The 19,009-nt window shown below is 37.4% G+C and overlaps 1 protein-coding gene and 1 pseudogene across 1 annotated transcript in view; both read left to right on the forward strand.

Annotated features, from left to right (window-relative positions):
• The window catches only part of GABRA3 (gamma-aminobutyric acid type A receptor subunit alpha3), a 371,590-nt gene that overhangs the window by 256,377 nt on the left and 96,204 nt on the right, over positions 1 to 19,009 (forward strand). The window lies entirely within an intron of this gene.
• Positions 676 to 771, forward strand: LOC148106795 (U6 spliceosomal RNA; annotated as a pseudogene).

Here is a 19,009-nt window from a genome sequence, read left to right on the forward strand (position 1 = left end):
ATATGACGATTGAGGAGTACAGAAGATGAAGCAGACCAAAGAATTAGTCACTGAAAACAAAGTTAGATGATTGGGAAGAAGATGACCATTGAGTCCTTCATTCTAGTCTGAATTGGACAAGAAAGTGGAGTTTGATAAAATAGGAAACTATGTGGAATGCCCTTGTGTTTATTCTGAAGTACAGAATAAAGGAGGCACAGAAGTTCAGAATCATGATAAAGCCATTGGTTCCCTTACATAGTAGGTGATTCACTTTGGACCCAGGAAGGTGGATCTGGAGGTAGACCTAGGTTCAAACTGAAAATATAAAGCTTGGCTCTATTTATGGCCCCACAATTTATTCATCTAGTGACCTTTTGCAGGATACAAATTATCTTCTTTCTCATTCTGATAATAATGTGGCTGTTGCCTGTCTAGCAGACACATGAAAATTACGAATTAGATAAGGTCTAAAAAAACACTTAGAATTTTTCCCAAAGTGTTATTCTACAACATTATAATTGTGACCCTTGGAAATCTTATCTGGATTCCATGGAAAACTACAGAAGGGCAGCTTCTTAGAAAAATCTGACCAAGGATTGCATAGCTATGTAACTAGTAAAGTTTAGAATGAAACCTCATCTTGGGACCTCAGGACAACCATAAAAATGCAGGCCAAATCTCATTACCTGCTGCTTGTTTCAGCACCACATATACTAAAATTAAAACAGTACAGAGAAGATGAACCCAGATCAGGATGATATATATGTTTAAAAAGTATTTTCCATTTTTTCCAGACACAGATATATAGGAAACTTTATTTCTATTAATGACATTTATTGATGAAGATACGGGTAAATATATTCATTGTATGGTTCTTTATACCTATTATATATAAATGTGCATAATATATAATGCAGTAAAAGCAAGTTCCACTGATTATTTGAGTAGGATGGATAAGTACTCATTGAATTTAACTAGATTTTATTCCATGAACATGAATCATTCATTCAACACATTTATGAGTGCTTATTATGTTTAAGGCTTTGGGGTGTGTGCTGAACTACACAGAGATAAACAAGACACAGCTCATGCTTTTAATGACCTTACAGTCTAGATGTTAAAGCAGATATTGTTCACAGATAGATGCACAATAACATAAAACTCTTAAACTGAGGGGAATACAAAATGTGATGGAATCACAAGGTAAGGTACATCCAAAATTATGTGGAGGCATCAAGGAAAATTGTAAAAAGGAGCCAATTCATCCTATATCTTGAATCTTGAAGGAGGTATAGGTAACTGTTAAACAGATGAGGAATGAGGTGAGGTATAGGAGGGTATTCCAGACAGAGGAAATAGCATATGCACAAAGATAGGTATTCATGAATTGAAATCATGAAACAGAAAATTCATGTCTCTTGTTAGAGCTTTCAATTATTTATTCTTCCAAAAATATTTCTAGAGGGCTTAATGAGATCCAAACAGTATTCTGGGCACTAGGAATAAAATGGTGAGCAAAAATAGTTGTGGTCTCTGCCCTCACATAACTTATATTCTAGTGGGGAAAACAATTAAAAATGATAACATAGAATAAGTGCTAAGATCAGGGAAATACAGAGTGCTGTGGCATCATCTAGCAGAAATAATGAAGTGAGTCTGTGGGGAATGAGCTTTGAATTGGCTTGAATCGGGTGATATAGCTAAGGTGCTATGGAGGGGAGGGAGCTGGCTTAAGAAGTCTACCACAAAGTATTGAAAGCAGTGGAGCACAAAATCAGAACTTTTAGAAGTCTGCTATGGGAGGGAGGGAGGGAGGGACATCCCTGGCTTAAAGGTGCTCAGGTAGTGAAACGGGGCAGAATCCCAGGTGTGACAGCATGGTCTCATGATCCCTGGGGTCACAAGAAGAGTGGGAGGCACCTAAGTGTTGCACTGTTCCCAGGAATAAGAGCATAGAAGCTGGCTGAAAACAGCAAGTATAGGTGCCGGGTTTCTGTTCTGCATTGCCATAAACCGAAATGCTGCACAGTTGTGTGACTGATTTCCTGGGAGGGTTCCTCCAAAAGGCAGAAGCATGGCAATACCCCTGTCCCTCCCCTGGAAGGAACAGAGTAGGTCTGTGCCACAAGTCCATAAAATTTGGAGCTTTGAAACTCAGGCATGTGCCTGATATAAAAACACTTAGTCACAGGCTCGGTAAACACAAGGTTCTGGTGGAAAATGGGGAGATAAGAGTGATTGATTGCTTCTCTGTAAGGGCTACTGAAGAGTGAAGGGCATAAACTTTCAGCTCCAGGTGCTAGAGAGTGGGGCACCACCATATTCATCCCACCCATCAGTGCTGAAAGCCTTCAAGGAGCAAAATGACGCCACATAGTGGAATCCGGAGCCTCTTACACTGAGCCCTGCCTCTGTGCAAGGGAGGAACATGTGCAATAGGGCAAGTCCACTTGAGAATCAGTACAACAGGCCCTTCCCCCAGACGACCAGGACAAACAACTGGCTGGCACAAAGTTTACTGATCATAGAGGGATGCAAAGCTTCAGCTCTTGGGGAAAACGGTACATAGGATTCTTTGCATTTTTATTACTTAGTCTTTTAGTATTTATTCACTTATTTTTCTGTTTTTTCAATTCCTTTTTAATTTTTATTTTTATGTATGTTACATATATATGTTATAAATATATGTTACATGTATATTTAATTTGTTTCCTTTCATTGTATCATATATATATGAAATATAATATATATTTATACATTTTTCTTTCTTTCTTATTTTGGGATCTAGTTTCTTTAAAGAAGCACACCAAAACACACCCAGGATCTAGTGTTTTGTTTTGTGTGGTTCTTCTTTTTGTTTTTTTCTGTTGTCATTGTTGTTTTTTCTCTTTCTTCTTTTCTTTCTTTTCTGAACAAAATGATGAGATGAAGAAATTCACTACAAAACAAAGAACAGGAGGTAGTACTCACTGCCAGAGATTTAATCATTATGGCTATAAGTAAGATGTCTGAGCTAGAATTTAAAACAATGATTATAAAGATACTAGCTGGGCTTGAAAAAAGCATGGAAGACACTAGAGAATCCTTTACTGTAGAAATAGAAGAACTAAAATCCATTCAGGCTGAAATTAAAAATGCTATTACCAAGATGTAGTCCCAAGTGGAGGCCATAAAAATGAAGATGAACAAAGCAGAAGAGTGAATCAGTGATCTAGAAGATAGAATGATGGAAACAAGGAAGCTGAAAAGAACAGGAAAAGAAAGCTATTAGATCATGAAGGGAGACTGAGAGAACTCAGTTATTCCATAAAGTGAAATTACATCCATATTATAGGAGTCCCAGAAGATGAGGAGCAGGAGAAAGGGATTGAAGGTTTATTTAAACAAATTACAGCTGAGAACTTCCCTAATCTGGGGAAGGAAACAGGCATTCAATTCCAGGAGGCACAGAGAATGCCCAGCAAAATCATCAAAAATAGATTAACACCTTGACATACAATATTGAAGCTTGAAAATTTCAAAGATAAAGAGAAAATCCTGAAGGTAGCTTGGGACAAAAAGTCCTTAACCTACAAGGGTAGACACATGAGGCTGGCAGCAGACCTGTCCACATGGACCTGGCAGGCCAGAAAGGACTGGCATGATATATTCAAAGTGCTAAATGGGAAAAATATGCAGCCAATAATACTTTATCTAGCAAGACTGTCATTCAGAATTGATGGAGAGATAAATATTTTTCAGAACAAACAAAAATTAAAGGAATTTGTGATCACTAAACCAGCCTGCAAGAAATATTAAAGGAGATACTTTGAGCGGAAAGACAGACTGAAAGTAACAAAGATCGGAAAGGAACAGACAATCTACAAGAACAGCAAATTTACAGGTAATGATATGGCACTAACTTCATATCTTTCAATAATTACTCTGAATGTAAGTAGACTAAATGCTCCAAACAAAAGAAATAGGGTTTCAGATTGGATTAAACAACAACAACAACAAACAAGACTGATCAATATGCTGCTTCCAAGAGACTCATTTTAGACCCAAAGACAGATTGAAACTGAGGAGGTGAAGAACGATTTATCATGCTAGGATATCAAAAAACAGCTGGGGGGTGCCTGGGTGACTCAGACGGTTAAGCATCTGCCTTAGGTTCCAGTCATGATCCCAGGGTTCTGGGATCAAGCCCCCTATCAGCCTCCCTTGTCAGTGAGGAGTCTGTTTCTCCTCTCTCTCTGCCCAACCCCAAACTACTTGTGCTCTCTCTCAATCTCTCTCTCTCTTGAATAAATAAATAAAATCTTAAAAAGAAGAAAGGTAGAGTAGCCATCTTTATATAACACAGACTAGATTTTAAACCAAAGACTGCAATAAGAGATGAAAAAGGACACTATATCATAATAAAAGGGTCTATCCAACAAGAAGATCTAACAACTGTAGATATTTATGCCCTTAACTTGGGAACAGCCAAATATATGAACCAATTAATAACAAAATTAAAGAAACTCATTGATAATAATAAAATAATAGTAGAGGACTTTAACACCCCACTCACAGCAATGGATTGATCACCTAAGCAGAAGATCAACAAGGAAATAAGGGCTTTGAATGACACACTGTACCCGATGGATTTAAAAGATATACTCAGAGCATTTCATCCTAAAGCAGCAGAATACACATTCTTCTCAAGTGCACATGGAATATTTTCCAGATAAATCACATACTGGGTCATAAATTGGGTCTGAACTGGTACAAAAAGATTGAGCTCATGACATGCATATTTTCAGACCACAATACTATAAAACTTCAAGCCAGCCACACACACACACACACACACACACACACACACACACACACACACAGAGAGACAAATTGGAAAAACCACAAATGCGTGGAAGTTAAAGAATATCCTACTAAAGAATGAATGGGTCAACCAGTAAATTAATGAAAAATTAAAAATAAATGGAAGCAAATGAAAATGAAAACATGAAAGTTCAAAACCTTTAGGATGCAGTAAAGCAGTCCCAAGAGGGAAGTATATAGTGATATAGGCCTTCCTCAAGAAACAAGAAAAGTCTCAAATACACAACCTAAACTTTCGCCTATAGGAGCTGGAAAAAGAAGAGCAAATAAAGCCTAAACCTAGCTGGAGAAGTGAAATAAAGAGTAAAATACAAATCAATGATACAGAAATTAAAAAAAATATAACAGAATAAAAAAGCTAGGAGCTTGTTCTTCAAAAAAAATAATAGGACTGATAAACACCTAACCAGACTATTCAAAAAGAAAAGAAAAAGAACCCAAATTAATAAAATCATGAATGGAAGAGGAGTGATCACAACCAACACCAAAGAAATACAAACAATTAGAATAATGAGGAATTATATGCCAACAAATTAAGCAATCTGGAAGAAATGGATGAATTCCTAGAAACATATAAACTACCAAAACTGAAACAGGAAGAAATAGAGAAGCTGAACAGACCCATAACTAGCGAAGGAATTGAATCAGTAATCAAATATCTCCCAACAAATAAGAGTCCAGGACCGGATGGCCTCCCAGGGGAATTCTACGAAAGATTTAAAGAAGAATTTATAACTGTTCTTCTGAAACTGTTCCAGAAAATAGAAATAGAAGGAAAACTTCCAACTCATTCTATGAGGCCAGCATTACCTTTATACCCAAACCAACAGAGACCCCACCAAAAAAGAAGAATTACAGACCAATATCCCTGATGAACATGGGTGCAAAAATTCTCACCAAGATACTAGCTAATAGGATCCAAGAGTACATTAAAAGAATTATTTACCACGACCAAGTGGGATTTATTCCTGGGCTGCAGGGGTGGTTCACCATCTGCAAATAAATCAACGTGATACACCACATTAATAAAAGAAAGGATAAGAACCATAAGAGCCTCTCAATAGATGCAGAAATAGCATTTGATAAAATACGGCATCCCTTCTTGATAAAAACCCTTCACCATATAGGAATAGAGGGAATATAATTCAACATCATAAAAGCCATCTATGAAAAACCCACAGCAAATATCATTCTCAATGGGGAAAAACTAAGAGCTTTTCTCCTAAGGTTAGGAACATGAGAGGGGTGTCCACTCTCACCACTCTTGCTCAACATAGTACTAGAAGTCCTAGCCTCAGCAATGAGACCACAAAAAGAAGTAAAAGGCATCCAAAGCAGCAAAGAAGTTAAACTTTCACTCTTTACGGATGAAAAAATACTTTATGTAGAAAACCCAAAAAACTCCACCAAAAATTCTTAGAACTGATACAGGAAATCAGCAAAGTTGCAAGATATAAAATCAAAGCACAGAAGTCACTTGCATGTCTATACACTAACATCGATGCAGAGGAAAGAGAAAACAAGAAATTGATCCCATTTACAATTGCACCAAAACCCATAGATGCCTAGGAACAAACCTAACGAAAGAGATTTCTGTACTCTGAAAACTACAGAACACTTCTGAAAGAAATTGAGAAAGACACAAAGAAATGGAAAAACGTTTCAAACTCATGGATTGCAACAACAAATATTATTAAAATGTCTATGCTACCCAGAGCAATCTACACATTCAATGCAATCTCTATCAAAAATACCACCAGCATTTTTCACAGAGCTGGAATAAATAATCCTAAAATTTGTATGGAACCAGAAAAGACCCTGAATAGCCAAAGGAATGTTGAAAAAGAAAATCAGAGCTGGAGGTATCACAATTCTGGACTTCAAGCTGTTTTACAAAGCTGTAATCATGAAAACAACATGGTACTGCCACAAAAGCAGACACATCGATCAATGGAAGAGAGTAGAGAACCCAGAAATGGACTCTCAACTCTAATCTTTGACAAAGCAGTAAAGAATAGCCAATGGAAAAGGACAGTCTCTTCAATAAGTGGTGTTGGGAAAATTGGACAGCCACATGTAGAAGAATGAAACCGGTGATAGGTAGTAAGGAAGGCACGTATTGCATGGTGCACTGGGTGTTATACGCAACTAATGAATCATCGAACTTTACATCGGAAACCGGGGATGTACTGTATGGTGACTAACATAATAAGAAAACATTAAAAAAAAAAGAAGAATGAAACTGGACCACTTTCTTACACCTGACACAAAAATAAACTCAAAATGCATGAAAAACTTAAATGTGGGACAGGAAACCATCAAAATCCTAGAGAAGGCAGGCAGCAACCTCTATGACCTTGGCCACAGCAACTTCTTGCTAGACACATCTCCAAAGTCAAGAAACACAAAAGCAAAATTGGGACTTATGAGGATAAAAAGCTTTTGCACATCAAAGGAAATAGTCAACAAAACTAAAAGTCAGCCTACGGAATGGGAGAAGATATTTGCAAATGTCTTATCAGATAAAGGACTAGTATCCAAAATCTACAAAGAACTTACCCAACTCAGCACCAAAAAACAAATAATCCAGTCAAGAAATGGTCAGAAGACATGAACAGACATTTCTCCAAAGAAGACATACAAATGGCCAACAGACACATGAAAAATTGCTCAGCATCACTTGACATCAGGGAAATACAAATCAAAACCACAATAAGATACTACCTCACACCAGTCAGAATGGCTAAATTAACAACTCAGGAAACAGCAAATGTTGGGAAGCATGCAGAGAAAGAGAAAGCCTCTTTCACTGTTTGTGGGAATGCGAACTGGTGCAGCCACTCTGGAAACAGTATGGAGGTTCCTCAAAAAGTTAAAAATAGAGCTACCCTATGACCCAGCAATTGCACTACTAGGTATTTATCCAAAGGATACAAGCATAGTGATTTGAAGGGGCACATGCACCCCAATGTTTATAGCAGCAATGTCCACTATAGCCAAAATGCAGAAAGAACTCAGATGTCTGTCCACAGATGAATGGATAAAGAAGTGGTGTGTGTGTTTACACACACACACACACACACACACACACACGTGTACATACATACATACAAACAATGGAATATTACTCAGCCATCAAAAGAACAAAATCTTGCCATTTGTAATGGCATGGGTAGAACTAGAGCGTATTATGCCAAGTGAAATAAGTCAATCGGAGAAAGACAATTATCATATGATCTCACTCATATGCAGAATTGAAGAAACAAAATAGATGAACATAGGGGAAGGGAAGGGAAAATAATATAAGAGGAAAACAGAGAGGAAGACAAATCATGAGACTCTCAACTATAGGAAACAAGCTTAGGGTTGCCAAAGGGAGGAGGATAGACATAGATATATATACTCAGGTTGCACTCTGGATAATCATTTAGAAGCAAGGATACCAGTTAGTTGACCGTTTTGTAGTCCAGAGAAGACTGCTCAGGAATGAAGCAAAGGCAGCAAAAAGTAAGAGTGAAGAAGAAAGGAGAGGCTTTCAAAAGAACTTGGTGTCTAACTAGGTATGGGGTAATGAGGAAGAGGGCATATTGAGACTGTCCCTTACATATTCTCCCTGGATACTGAGAAGATTGTGGTGCCATTATTTTTTAAAAAGCAATGTAGAAGAAGAAACAGATATTTTATACAGAGGAAAGTGTGTTTAGAGAACTTACACTTATTTAGGATTTTCTATATGCCAGGTGATGTGCTAGGTGCTTCACATGTATTTATCTCATTTCTCATGGCAGTGATTGTGCATTACACAATGCATGTAGCATTGTGATTAAGAAGGTAGGTTCTGCAGTAAGACTACTGCTGGTCCTTCATCTGTAAAATGTGGTGAATCATACAATGCCTGTCTCATAAGGCTGTTGTGGGGAGTAAATATGATAAGCCTTATGAATTGCTTGATACATGTCCTGGCACATGTCCACTTTGGAGGTTTTTATATTAATAACACCCACTTTTATATTTAGTAAACTGAAGTTTCAGTAGAGCCCCAGTCACACCACTAATAAGTGGCAGAGCTGGTACAGAAACTGAAGTCACACAGAGGTTAAAGCAAACAGTTTCTCCTCTACTCCATCCCACTACTTTCTCTAAGAAAGGAATGTAAGGGATATAAAGTTTAAACATAATGAGTCTGAGGTTTACGTGACAAGCTGCAGTTGGAAATTCAGGTCTGGAACTCAGAACTTTAACACAATGGGATTTTATAAAATTGAATACATTGCGCAAAGTGTCTTTTTGTGTTAAGCTACATAGTAATAGTGTCCTACATTTAGCTGAAAATTAAAGAAAATAACTCACTTCTCCATGTTGCATCATTGAGAAGAAAGTGGCATTTTTTGAAGCAATTAAAAGAAGCCTCCTGTCATATTCAAACCTTCATGCCTTCCTTTATTCTTTGACTATATGAATGGGTCAGTTTTGCTTATGTACTTGTGATTTCGAAAGACAAATTGTGAAAATGTTAACAGTAAAGCTAGTCTCTTCTTACTTTAGATGCAAATAGCTTGCACATGAATCTTTATTATACAGATTGCCTCTGAAATGTCCAGGAACCAGGGAAGGCACTTGGGCCACGTTGTTACATTAGCTCTATAGGATTTAATGTAATCAAATCAACAAACACTGATAGCTTTGTTTCACGCAGTCCTTTTTTGTAATGGCTTTTGCTCTAGGGGATTCCACCTGCAGTTCCTCTTTCATTAAGTTAGAAACTGACTCTGACTCACAGAACCATATTTAGTGAGCCTCACTCTAATTAACAGAGTCAAGGACATACAAGATGTAGAGTGGTTCATGTTGGGCTCTGAGAAAGCTTACAATGAGGTGAGAAGCAAGTAATAATACAGGTACTCAGTCAATCATAAATTATGTGGTTTACTCTGTGTGGTGATAGCAATTCCTACCTTCCATGAGCTCATATCCTGGCAGGAAAGATAGGACACATCATTCACTGTACTATGAGGCATAATAGAATTTTCACAAAAAAGCAAACAATGAAGAGCTGTGAACTAAAGAGTACAGGTTTCATTACGCCTTGGAGGCATGGGTCCAGATATGGGAGGGCTTTACAGGGGAACTGGCATTGAGTTGGAAGGAGCACAGGAAGAATGTATTCACAAGTGGTCAGCTGTAAGAGGGAATCAGGGCATTGTAATAACAAGAATTGCTTTTATTTTTAAAGGCAAGAAACTGATCTCCAGACAGATTGAGTCTGTTTAAAAAGCTCATTCTAACACAAGGGTGGGGGGGATTTACAGATCACCAGAAGAGTCCCTCTAATTCCAAAGAATGAAGCTATTTTAGATGCTAATCCTAGACAGAGTGGAGACTGTATATTGTAGTGAAATGAACTTTAGGAATTAGGAGCTCTGAGTAAGAGCCCCAACTCTGGTCCATATGAGCATGTAACCATTGACAAGGCATTTCCCTTCTCTGGGCCCCAGTTTCTTCTTCCGGGAATCAGGACTGAAAATAACTGCTCTATATTGCCGAAATATTTATTAAGTCTAGAAGTATTTATTGCCTGTTTCCTATGGGCCAACCACCATAGTAGGGATAGGATTACAATGATAAATAGAGACTCTTCTTTCAAGTTACAGTTCTGTTCAGAAAACAGACACATAAACAGATACTGATAATCTTATGTGCTGTTAAAAATGATTAAAGAAAATAATTTAGTTAATACTAACAAACTTTATTTCACTTCATGAAGTGGACAGTCTCCTTTTGCAAAACTGAAAAATGGGGCAGAAGACAGAAAGCTTTCATAGGATAAAGAATAAAGAACTAGGAAGAGAAAAATAGAAAATATCTGATTGGCCAGGGCCACATAGTCAACCTTGTTTGGGGTGAAAAGATCTAGAGTTAGCTTGGCATTTGGGGATTGGCTGACTGGATATACTGTGTCTCTGGTCAAGTAGAATATTTACAGGAACACAGAAGTCATCTAAATTTCAGTTTGTTGACATGGCACCCCAAGCAGGAGCAGCTCTATCTTGGGCCTAGAAAGTTATTTCAACAGTGCTAAGAATTAAGGTCCAAAAGTGCTCTGGGATTTCTGTGAGCTGGAGATCTCACTATGCCCACAGCACACGTACAAAGCATCATGGAAGAGGTAATATTTGAGCAAGGACTTGAAGGAAATTTGTTGCACATATCAAGGGAAATGACATTTCAGGCAGAAAAAAAGTGTGTGCAAAGACAGAAACATGAGAGCTTTGTGTGGGGAAATCACACATATCTGCAGATGGTTGGAGAGTGGGGAAAAGTGTGAATGTGAGAAAATGAGCCTGGAGCTACATGTCTGAGATAATTGTTAAAACTTGTACGTGCTCCCTAAAAGGCTAAATGCAGTGGTAAACTAGTGGTCTTCCAATTAGGAAGCCCAAAGTCCTTCCAGTGTACTAAAGCCTTTTGCCTATAGCTCAAGGATTTAATGGTAAGCCGGCAGACAACTGGGATTCTTATGACTAATGTGCTGCTTGGTTTGGGTATTTGGTGATTATATGTTTGAAATGGCTCATCCTCTACTGATAATGGCTAGTAATGATTTACTCTCCTTTCTTTTTCATCATCAATCTCACATCCTGCCCTTTACTCCATGGTCATAGAAAGAGCCTGCCTAGCACCTCAACCACTTCTGAAGTAGTGTTTTTTACCTTTTGGGTTTTAGAAAGAACATTTCTGAGAATTCAGAGCAGATTGTTTCATTTCTAAAATGCCTAGGTGACACGTTGCCTACAGTGTGAACTCGAGACCCTGTGCTCTACTAAATTTAAGCTTCTCCTTTATTACTCTTAATGTGTTGACCATCTCACTGAAAAATTAGTGCATATAACCAGTAAAACTTAGATCTTTAAACTTTAAAACTTCAGTAAGTTCAGAAACTTCTTTTCTCTAGAATTTTTTCCTATGTTATGCCTCTACTTTAAAAAAATTGGTCGGCCAAAGCAACCTTTTTCATGACACATCTCCAAAGGCAAGAGAAACAAAAGATAAAATGAACTTATCGGACTTCATCAAGATAAAAAGCTTCTGCACAGCCAAGGAAACAGTCAAAAAAACTAAGAGGCAGCCTATGGAATGGGAGAATATATTTGCAAATGACACTACAGATAAAAGACTGGTATCCAAGATCTACAAAGAACTTCTCAAACTCAATACACGAGAAACAAATAAAGAAATCAAAAAATGGGCAGAAGATATGAACAGACACTTTTCCAATGAAGACATACAAATGGCTAACAGACACATGAAAAAATGTTCAAAATCATTAGCCATCAGGGAAATTCAAATCAAAACCACACTGAGATATCACCTTACACCAGTTAGAATGGCAAAAATAGACAAGGCAAGAAACAACAATTGTTGGAGAGGATGTGGAGAAAGGGGATCCCTCCTCCATTGTTGGTGGGAATGCAAGTTGGTACAGCCACTCTGGAAAGCAGTATGGAGGTCCCTTAAAAAGTTAAAAATTGAGCTACCCTATGACCCAGCCATTGCACTACTGGGTGTTTACCCCAAAGATACAGATGTAGTGAAGAGAAGGGCCATAGGCACCCCAATGTTCATAGCAGCAATGTCCACAATAGCCAAATCGTGGAAGGAGCCGAGATGCCCTTCAACAGATGACTGGATTAAGAAGTTGTGGTCCATATATACAATGGAATATTACTCAGCTATCAGAAAGAGCAAATTCTCAACATTTGCTGCATCATGGATGGCACTGGAGCAGATAATGCTAAGTGAAATGAGTCAAGCAGAGAAAGACAATTATTATATGATTTCTCTCATCTATGGAACATAAGAACTAGGAAGATTGGTAGGGGAAGAAAGGGATAAAGAAAGGGGGGTAATCAGGGGCGCCTGGGTGGCACAGCGGTTAAGCGTCTGCCTTCGGCTCAGGGTGTGATCCCGGCATTATGGGATCGAGCCCCACATCAGGCTCCTCCGCTATGAGCCTGTTTCTTCCTCTCCCGCTCCCCCTGCTTGTGTTCCCTCTCTCGCTGGCTGTCTCTATCTCTGTCAAATAAATAAATAAAATCTTTAAAAAAAATTAAAAAAATAAAAATAAAAAGAAAGGGGGGTAATCAGAAGGGGAAATGAAACACGAGAGACTATGGACTATGAGAAACAAACTGAGGGCCTCAGAGGGGAGGGGGGTGGGGAGAATGGGATAGACCGGTGGTAGGTAGTAAGGAGGGCATGTATTGCATGGTGCACTGGGTGTTATACGCAACTAATGAATCATCGAACTTTACATCGGAAACCGGGGATGTACTGTATGGTGACTAACATAATATAATAAAAAAACATTAAAAAAATTGGTATTCTATATGCAAAAATCTAGAAATAATGTGATGTTTTCCTGTGGAACAGTTAAGAACTAGGTGATTCATTTTGATTCATATTCATTTTATAGTTTTCAAAACTCTTTGAGGTATGACATACATATTTTGAGGTATACAAATGTTATGTGTATAGCTCCACAGTGCTCTAGATAAAGAATGTGTTCTAGACCTTGCAGTAGTAGAAGGATAAAGAAATGGGCAAGTAGCTTAGTAAAGTGAGAGGTGTTATCAAGATATGAGGACCAGAGACTCATTTTCCCGGAGGATTGCTTTCTCCGGCCAAAGGCAAATGGACACTGAGAATGTAGATGCAATAGCATCTGAGTTGAAAATTTTTTCTTGTGTTAGTGCATTGGGTACATTCCTATCTAAAAGCAAGTGACTGGGGCACCTGGGTGGCTCAGTTGTTAAGCGTCTGCCTGGCTCAGGGCGTGATCCCAGCGTTATGGAATCGAGCCCCACATCAGGCTCCTCTGCTATGAGCCTGCTTCTTCCTCTCCCACTCCCCCTGCTTGTGTTCCCTCTCTCGCTGGCTGTCTCTGTCTCTGTCAAATAAATAAATAAAATCTTAAAAAAATTAAAAAAAATAAATAAAAGCAAGTGACTTACATGTGGTATTCAATCTAGTTCAGGAGACAAATATGTACCAAAAAAAATCCTAAAAATGCAAAGCACTAATAATAAATGTAAAATAAACACTGGCTTTTTTGTCAGCGATATAATAGAAAATAATCAGCAAATAGTATAATAAGAATAGTCTCTGATATGTGTTTTCATTTTGGATATGTACCTAGATATTTCCAGTGGGGATGAGGTAAGGCACCAAATAACCAAGTCACAAATTTGTCTTAATTCCAAAGGAGTAGAAAAGAAACTATTTACTCAGTGGCTGTAAGTCAATAGCAGGGATCCTTAATAAGATGACATACTTGATCATTGGAGTAAACATTTTCAAACCACCATATTCAGCCTGTTGTTTACCTCCTATTTCATGCCTCTTTCCCACTTTGAGATTCTGATACATACCTTCTGCTGATGGTAAAATTTATATTATTCATGGGTAGCTCGTACTATACGAAATAGATGAGATACTGAGAATCACTGGTGTTAGGATTCATTGTAAAAGACATTAATCCAATTATTGAATACTATGCAGTTTTAGAGCTTTACTCAGCATTTGTAAAATATAAGCTAACAAAGCACAGAGAACTGAAGTAACTTCCATATAGCTACTAAGAGGTAGAGTCGGGTTGTAAATCTTGTAGTCTAGCTTTGGAATCCCTGCTCTTAAATGCTATGCTATAATGCCGCTCTTGATTTTTTAATTTTATAAGAGCTCTTTTTGAAGTATTATTTACATATGATAAAATTTATGTTTTAAGTGTACAATTCAATGATTTTTTTAGTAAATTTACAGAGCTGTGCAACTATAACAACAATCTAGATTTAGAATATTTCCATCACCACTAAAAAATTCTCCAAAAATTTGCAGTCACCATCCATTCTTAACCCCAGCCTCAGGCAACCACTAATCTACTTCTGTCTCTATAGATTTGCCTTTCCTGGACACTTAACGTGAATGGAAACATACAGTATGTGAGCTTTCGTGTCTGGCTACTTGAGATTCATCCATGTTGTTGTCCTTATTTATTTAATTTTTTTAGAGAGAGAGAGTGAGCGAGAGTATGCGAGCAGGGGGAGGGTAGAAGGAGAGGAAGAGAGAGGATTTTAAGCAGGCTCCCACCCAGTGCAGAGTCTGACGCTGGGCTCTATCTCAACCCTAAGATCATGATCTGAACTGAAATCAAGAGTAGGTCGCTCAGCTGACTGAGTCACCCAAGTGCCTCCATGTTGTTGTCCTTATTCCTTTTCACTGATGACTAATATTCTATCGTGTGAATATACCACATTTTGTTCATTCATTATTTCATGGACATTTAGGTTGTTTCCACCTTTTGGCTATCATAAATAATTCTGCTATGAACAGGTCTTTCTGTGGACATATGTTTTCATTTCTCTTAGATAACAGAGAACTAGAGTAGAGCCACAGGCTTTTATAGGAAGTATATGTTTAACTTTTTAAGAAACTGACAAAATGTTTTTCCAAAGTGTGCCTTAGAATTATACATTTCCACCAGTGATTTATGAGGTTCCATTTTCTCCAAATTCTTGCAAACACTTGATATTGTCAGTCTTTTTTATTTTAGCCATGCTAATACACATGTAGCAGTATCTCACTGTGATTTTAATTGGCACTTCCCTAATGACTGATGATGTTGATTATCTTTTTATGTCCTTATTAGTTGACAGAATATTTTTTATTAAATGTATATTTAAATATCTTGCTCATGTTCAAATTGGGCTGTTTTTCTTCTCATTTTTGAGTTGTAAGAATTATTTATAAGTTCTTAATATAGATTATTTATCAGTATATGATTCACAAATATATTTATTTGCTTTATGGCTGTCTTTTTATTTTCTTATGGTATCTTTGGAAGAGCAAAATGTTTAAAGTTTGATGAAGTCCATTTTATGATTCTTTTTATTTTTTTATATCTCATACCTTTGGTGGTCTGAGAAATCTTTGCCTGACTCCAGGTTACAAAGATTTTCTCCTATAATTTTTTTAGAACTTTTAGCTCTTAAATTTTGACCTGCGTTCCATTGGAGTTGATTTTTGTTTATGATATAAGAGTCTATGTTCATTTTTTTATAATAATATTTTTTATTATATTATGTTAGTCACCATACAGTACATCCCTGGTTTTTGATGTAAAGTTCGATGATTCATTAGCTGCGTATAACACCCAGTGCACCATGCAATACGTAGATATTCTCCCAGCACCATTTACTGAAAATGCTACTTTGTCTGCACTGAATTCTCTTGAACCTTGGTCAAAGTCAATTAACCATATATATGTAAATACATCTCTGGACTTTCTATTCTTTTCCTTTAATCTCTATTGCCTGTCTTTAGACCAAACCCATGCTGTATTGATTACTGTAGCTTATTGGTATGTTTTGACAGTTTTTTTCTTATTAAATATGTATTGCCTATTCTAGATCCTTTGTATTCCTATATAACTTTTAGGATCGGCTTTCTATTTTTACAAAAAGAGAAGCTTCTGAGATTTTGATAAGGAATGTGTTTAATCTGTTGATCAATTTGGAGAGAATCTTAATGATGTTAGGACTTCTATAAACATAGAATATCTAAAACCTGTTATTTGTGATTAAAGACAGTTTTGCTTTTTACATTCTATTTTTTATGTCTTTAACTTCTTTAGCTTGCCTAAATTTTTAAAAAATATTTTATTTATTTATTTGAGAGAGAGAGTACATACATGAGAAGCAGGGAGGAGCAGACTCGGGGCTGGTGTGGGGTTCAGTGTGGGGCTTGATCTCAGAACCCTAAGATCATGACCTGAACCAAAGGTAGATGCTTAACCAATTGAGCCACCTAGGCACCCATAGCTTGCTTAAATTATTTAAAAGCTTTACTGAAATATGACTCACATGTCCTATAATTCACCCTTTTAAAGTATAAAAGTATATGTTTTCTGGTATATTTACAGGGTTGTGCAGCCATCACCAATATGTAATTTCAGAATACTTTAGTTGCTCTAAAAAAGAAACTTCATACCCATTAGCAGTCACTTCCCATTACTTTCCTTCTTAGACTGATTAAAATCTCCAGGAAAATGCTTAATAAGAGAGAGTGGACATCCTTATCTTGTTCATGATCTTAGGAGGAAATAGTCTTTTATCATAAAATATGGTTCTAGACGTAGATTTTTTCCATAAGTGTTCTTTATCAATTGAGAAAGTTCCCTTCTATTTCTAGTTTTTTGAGAGTTTTGAATCATGAATGGGTGCTGAATTTCATCTTCCTACTGTTGCCCTTCAATTTAGTCTTCACACAGCTGCCAGAATAATCCTAGAATGTTAGATCAAATCACCATTCTACTCAAAATTATGCAATACCTCCACATTTCATTTAAGGTGAAAACCAAAATATCCTAGGAGGGCCTTGTACTATCTAGCCCATAGTTTCCTCTTTAAATTTGTCTTCTATTAATCTTTCTTCTTCATCTTTCCACTATAGCCACAGTGGCCTAGTTGTTCTTCCTTGAATACATTGGGCTAACTTCTACCTCAAGGTCTTTGTATTTGTTACCCCCTCTACTTTGAATGTTCTTCCTCCAAGGCTCATTCTCATTTCCTTCAGGTCACTGCTTAAAAGTCACCTGCTCAGTGGGCTATTTCCTGAACACCCTATTAAAAATTGCAATCCCTCCCCAATACTTTCTATTCATATATTATTTTTCTTCCTGAGGCATATTACCTTTTACTGATTGATGGATTGATTGATTTATCTTTTTAATTTTTTTGTCTTCCCTCTACTCAAATGTAAGTTCTAAGAGGGCAGCACTCTTGGTATGTTTACTAATATACTTACATTGCTTAGAATAATAGCTGGCACATAGTTGGTGATCAAAAAATATTTGTTGACTACACCAAAGAACCAGGAAACTTTTAGTCAGCTCTGGACCAGACTTGTTTGGTGATATGGACAATTTCCTTCCCTTCTGTTTCATCATATGTAAAACATCCGAGGGGATAAAACTGGATGTTTTTGATAAGGCTCTTCTCTGAAATTTCAGGATAAAGGCTATATGTCCACTGAAGAGAATAGGTTGAGATATTATGCTATTAAGGAATCATATTAAGATGCTTTTGCCTGGAACCCTAAAATTACCTAAACCCTGTCTTCCCAGTCTACACCTCCTTTCTGCAAAATCCCCATAGAAACACATGCTTTTAGGAAAGAAACCTCTTCATTCATTCATTCATTCATTCATTCATTCATTCATTCATTCAGTGGATATGTATTGAAAACCTATAATGTGCTAGGTAATGTGCTAGGCTCCTGGCACACATCAAAGAGAAAACAAGGCAAAAATCCATAATCTTATAGTAAGGAGAAAAAAATGATAAATAGAAAAAAATAAATGTTATAGCATGTTATATGTTAGGTGCTGTGGGAAAAGAAAGAGCATGGTAAGGTTTACTAACCTAGTGTAGATAATAAACTGAGTGCAAGTCAGGGCGGGCCTCATTTAGAAGATAATAATTAAGCGAAGACTTGAAAGAGGTGTGAGGGCATAACAAGTGCAAGAGCCAGGCTGTAAGAGAGCCTGGCATGTTGAAAGGGCAGGAAGGAAGCCAGTGTGACTGGGACAAAATGAACAAGGGAGGGCATTGTAGGCGATAAGCCAGAGAAGAACAGAAGACAAGATATATAAGACCCTATTAGCCATGGCAAGGACTTTGGATTTTAGTCTGTATAAGATGAAGAAGCATTAGGGGTACTTAGGTGGCTCAGTCGGTTAAGCGTCTGCCTTTGGCTCGGGTCATGATCCCAGGGTCCTGGGATTGAGTCCTGTGTTGGGGGGTCCTTGCTCAGTGGGGAGCCTGCTTCTTCCTCTCCCTCTGCCTGCTGCTCCACCTGCTTGTGCATGCATACGTACTCTCTGTCAAATAAATAAATAAATAAAATCTTTAAAAAAAGATGAAGAAGTGTTAGAAGGCTATTGTGTAGAGAATATACTATAAAGGCAAAGGGTGACAGCAGAGAGACCAGTTAGGGGGCCAGGGCAGTAATAAAACTTGAACTTTTTACTGTGGTAGAATAGAAACCAACTTTTGAACAGCAAATGGTAGGGTAACAAGGGAGCCAGGATGCTGCAAAACACAGTGAA

The sequence above is a fragment of the Ursus americanus genome, chromosome X (genome assembly GCF_024610735.1).
Source record: "Ursus americanus isolate L20-20 chromosome X, mUrsAme1.1.p, whole genome shotgun sequence".
Lineage (NCBI taxonomy): Eukaryota > Metazoa > Chordata > Mammalia > Carnivora > Ursidae > Ursus > Ursus americanus.